Consider the following 5,669-nt stretch of genomic DNA (forward strand, 5'->3'; position numbering starts at 1 on the left):
CCAGTATACAGGAGGAGGAGACAGAGGGCGCAAGTAACTGCTGGAAACTTCTGCAGAACTTGGCTGGACACAGCTTCACCCTGACTCATCACTGACACAGCTCCACCCACTAATGACATGCCAGTCTACTGCCTTCCTCCACATTTCTCCGGCCTCATTCATTCTCCATGTGTGCATGGCGCTGACATATACCGCGGTGTTGTACACAGTGGCCTCACTAGGGTTGGTGTCACCCGGTGCGGTAAAACATGGTGTCACCCCCCCTCTGTCTAGGCTGCCCAGCACCAAGCAGGCAGCGCACGGGGCGCACCCCAAACCAGCCCCTGTAAATTATAGTATAGGGCAGTATAGTGGCAGGTTAGGGTAGTATAGGGTGGTATAGTGGCAGGTTGGTGTAGTGGGGTGGTATAGGACAGGTTAAGCTGGTATAGGGCATGTTGGGGTGATATAGGGTAGTTTGGGGTGGAATAGGGCAAGTTAGGGTTGCATAGGGCAGGTTGGGGTGGTATAGGGCAAGTTAGGGTGGTACAGGGCAGGTTGGGGTGGTATAGTGCAAGTTAGGGTGGCATAGGGCAAATTGGGATGGCATGGGAAAGGTTGGGGTGGTACAGGGCAAGTTGGGGTGGTATAGGGCAAGTTATGGTGGCATAGGGCAGATTGGGGTGGTACAGGGCAAGTTAGGGTGGTACAGGGCAAGTTAGGGTGGCATGGGAAAGTTTGGGGTGGTACAGGGCAGGCTGGGTGATACAGGGCAGGCTGGGGTGGCACAGAGCAGCCTGGGGTGGTACAAGGCAGGCTGGGATTGCACAGGGCAGGCTGGGCATGTCAGCTAAAAAAAACAAAAACGGGATGGTGTCACCCCTCTAGCGGGTGTCACCCGATGTGAACCGCACCCCCCTAGCAACGCCTCTGGCTGTACACAGCCAATCACATCTGTCTCTGCACCAAAAGAGCTTACACTCTAATGCCTCCCAACCTTAATTATTATATATCTCTGACATATTCTGCACTGCTGTACAGCAGAAATCTCCAAACTGCGGCCCGGGGGCCGGATGGGGCCCTCTATCCAGCCTTTGAGGAACTTTTCTTCCCACTGACACCAACAATAGGGCATCAACGATAGGGCACTATTTCTGCAATTGACACCAACGATGGGGCATTATTCCGCCCACTGACACCAATGATGGGGCACTTTTCTCCCACCTGCACCGATGATGGGACATTATTCTGCCCACTGACACCAATGATGGGGCACTTTTCTCCCACCTGCACCGATGATGGGGCATTATTCCACCCACTGACACCAATGATGGGGCACTTTTTCTCCCACTGACACCAATGATGGGACATTATTCCACCCACTGACACCAATGATGGGGAACTATTCCTCCCACTGAAACCAATGATGGGGCACTATTCCTCACATTGATACCAATGATGGGGCACGATTGCTCCCATTGATACCAATGATGGGGCACTATTCCTCCCACTGACACCAATGATGGAGCACTATTCCTCCCACAGACACCAATGATGGGGCACTATTACTCCCACAGACACCAATGATGGGGCACTATTACTCCCACTGACACCAATGATGGGGCACTATTCCTCTCACTGACACAAACAGGGCCGGTGCTACCACTTGGATATTAGGCAGCAGCCTAGGGCCACTGGTGTTCCTACTCTCTTGAGCAAGCAACTAAGTCTCAGCATCAGCAGGCAGCTGCCGATTCGTTCACACATAGTGTCGGAGGTGCAGCAGCGGTGGAGGACTGTGTCTGTGTTCCGACTCCTGAATGAATGGAAGCAAGCAAACATTCATTTATGGGCACTGGTAGGCTACATGTGATGGGCCTTGGTGAGGCTGCATTTGATGGGCGCTGGTGAGGCTGCATTAATGGGCGCTGGTATGCTGCATTGATGGGTGCTTGTAGGCTGCATTGATGGGCGCTGGTGAGGCTGCATTGATGGGTGCTGGTAGGCTGAATTATTGGGCACTGGTAGGCTGCATTGATGGGCGCTGGTAGGCTACATGTGATGGGCCCTAGTGAGGCTGCATTGATGGGAGCTGGTGAGGCTGCATTGAAGGGCACTGGTAGGCTGCATTGATGGGCGCTGGTAGGCTACATGTGATGGGCCCTGGTGAGGCTGCATTGATGGGCGCTGGTGATGCTGCATTGATGGGTGTTGGTGAGGCCGCATTGATGGGTGCTGGTGAGGCTGCATTCGATGGGCGCTGGTAGGCTGCATTTAATGGGCTCTGGCGGGCTGCATTTGATGGGTACTTTGTTAAAAAGGTGGGGTTTACATGGGCAGGGAAAGGGGGTGGGGTTAGGGGTGGAGCCAAGGGGTCGGCAAAATTAGGTTTCGCCTAGGGTGTCAAAAATCCTTGCACCAGCCCTGGACACAAACAATAGGGAACAATCCCTGCTACTGACATCAACAACGGTACACTATTTCTCTAATTGACACCAATAATGGGGCACTATGTCTCCCACTAATACCAATGATGGGGCACTTTTCCTCCCACTGACACCAATGATCAGACAAAATATGTTTTTCTTATTTTATTTTTACAATGTCCCTTTATTTTATTTTTTGATCACTTTTATTCCTATTACAAGGAATGTTAATATCTTTTGTAATAGAAATAAGCCGCGGCGACCGGTGGTCAAAAAATTTTTTGGGGGGGGGGGCACGGCTCCTGATCGATCAAAATGGGGTGATCCATCGGCACTACGCAACACCCTTCCCAGCCGGAGGCTCACGTGCTTAAAAAAAAAAAATCCCATTGAAATCTATACCTTTGGCGCCCTGCATGTAGATTAGGGGCCAAGCACATAGATCAGGGGGGGCGGCGCCTAATGGAGTGGCCGCCACTGGAAATAATAATGACAGGTCCTCCATATGGAGAAATTGGTTGTAAAAAAAACACATCTCTCCCTTACCTTTAAAAGCAAAAGATCAGAAAATAAATAAAAATGTGATCCTTTGCTTTATAAAATAAGAAATGGTTTACTTCCACCCTGGACCGGAAGTGATGTCATGATGATGATGTCACTCCGGTCCTCCAAGGCCATAGAGGCGATCAAAGATGAACTAGTCTTTTATCGACCCCGGTGACCAGCCAGCCGTACCATTGGATCGTTTCTCGGGTGCGCCGGTGGAAAACGGTAAACCCTACTAGTTCCAGGGAGTGGGGGGTGCGTCCCCTCCCACCGCTTCTGAAAGCGTTCCAGCGGCTCATGAGAAGCACGGATTACGAGCATAATCCGTTCTAGGATCCAAAGTACTCGCATATCAAAGCGAGTTTTCCCATTGAAGTCAATGGAAACTAAAATAATTTGTTCCGCATTGACTTCACTGGGATGTAATGCCAAATGCGGCCAGAGGTGGGGGGGGCGCTAGAGAGCACCAAAAACAGCCAAAAAGGCCAGAGGACACTTGTTTCCTGCGTCCCTGTACCTCAGGCCAAATGAGGTACTACAGGCCAATGTTCGGCTTTTCTTGGCTCCTGCGCCCCCGTACCTCAGGCCAAATGAGGTACTGCAGACATATTTAGCTTGAATTCTGTGCTCGTCTTGAGAGTCAACACTCGCAAAACGTGTCAAAACTAAAAAATTTCATTACGAACACGCCCACACACCACATACAGTGCCTTAAAAAAGTATTCATACCCCTTGACATTTTCCACATTTTGTCATTATACAACCAAAAACGTAAATGTATTTTCGGTCATTTTTTGTTTGTTTAGCAAAAAAAAAACAGTGGCAATTAACCGCTTGCCGACTGCCTCACGCACTTATACGTCAGCAGAATTGCACGGGCAGGTAAAGCAATGTGTATATATATATATATATATATATATATATATATATGTGTTGCTTTGAATCTGCCGCCTAGCAGGCGTGCGCCTGCCACAGTCTCCGTGGCCGTGCCCGCGGGACCCGATGTCCGCCGGTGTCCCGGAATGGCAAAACGGGGTGATGCCTTTGTAAACAAGGCATCTCCCTGTTCTGCCTAGTGACACAACACTGATCATCTGCTCCCTGTCATCGGGAGCAGCGATCAGTGTTGTGTCACAGTAAGCCACACCCCCTTAAAGTTAGAATCACTCCCTAGGACACACTTAACCTCTTCCCCGCCCCTACTGGTTAACCCCTTCACCGCTAGTGTCATTTACACAGTAATCAGTGCATTTTTATAGCACTGATCGCTGTATAAATGACAATGGTCCCAAAACAGCGTCAAACGTGTCCCATGTGTCCATCATAATGTCGCAGTCACGATAAAAATCACAGATCGCCGCCATAACTAGTACACAAAATTATAATAATAAAAATGGCATAAAACTATCTCCTATTTTGTAGACGCTATAACTTTTGTGCAAACCAATGAAGATCCGCTTATTGCGATTTTCTTTACCAGAGATATGTAGAAGAATACATATCGACCTAAACTGAGGAAAAAAATCATTTTTTTATATATTTTTTGGGGATATTTATTATAGCAAAAAGTAAAAAATATTGCTTTTTATTTAAAATTGTCGCTCTCTTTTTGTTTATAGCGCAAAAAATAAAAACAGCAGAGGTGATCAAATACCACCAAAAGAAAGCTCTATTTGTGGGGAAAAAGAAGGCCAATTTTGTTAGGGAGCCACGTCACACGACCACGCAATTGTCTGTTAAAGCGACGCAGTGCCGAAACACAAAAAGTGGCTCGGTCATTTGGCAGCCAAATCCTCCGGGCTGAAGTGGTTAAATACCACCAAAAGAAAGCTCAATTTGTGTGAAAAAAAGATAAAAATGTCATATGGGTAAGCGTTGCATGACCGCGCAATTGATATTCAAAAAGTGACAACGCTGAAAACTGAAAATTGGCCCGGGCAGGAAGGGCGTGTATGTGTCCACTAAGCAAGTGGTTAAAATAATACTCTGCCCACATCCAAAAAAGTGTCCATACATTTTATTTTGAGAATGTTTGCAACTACGTTAGAGTGTGCGCATGCAGATTAGCGCTCAGTGTTGGTCTAGATGACCTTATCCTGGCATGCCGACAGGTGTGCCCGTGTACGGGCGTGTAGGGCAGCCCATTAATTTCAATGAGCTGCTCTACACGTGAAATACATTGAAAGGAAGTCCTGTACACACTACAAAAATGTGCCACATCCAACCGCATGGTTCTTTGGCACCATGTGGTTTGGCGTTCATAAAAATACGTTCGTTTGCACATGATTAGGGGTGTCGGTAACAATTAATGGCACCGCCAAGTGTCGTCTAAAAGGCGGCAAATGTTTGTGTGGGTAATTTTACGCAACATGCAAGATGTGAACCATGCCTCAGAGAAAAGGGTGGGTTCTTCTTTATTTGTGGGGGGTATCCAAAGTGTCCATAGCTGTATAATATACACAGAAGACCCCATATCAGGTGTATATGCATGTACACACATGATATAGGATATATATAAGGTATATAATGATTTGTGTATACATTTTATAGGTTCTTCTATCATATATACACAGCACACAAGCTTCCTCCTGCTCTTCTCCTCATGTACAAGCCGTGGCGCTATTGGCGGGGCTCGTACCCGTGGACTCAGTCAGGAGCGCGCGGCTCACATGGGTGACGTAGCAGCCGGGGCGTCGGGAGCGTGCGGTGGTGATGCGC

The sequence above is a fragment of the Rana temporaria genome, chromosome 8 (assembly GCF_905171775.1).
Source record: "Rana temporaria chromosome 8, aRanTem1.1, whole genome shotgun sequence".
Taxonomy (NCBI): Eukaryota; Metazoa; Chordata; class Amphibia; order Anura; family Ranidae; genus Rana; species Rana temporaria.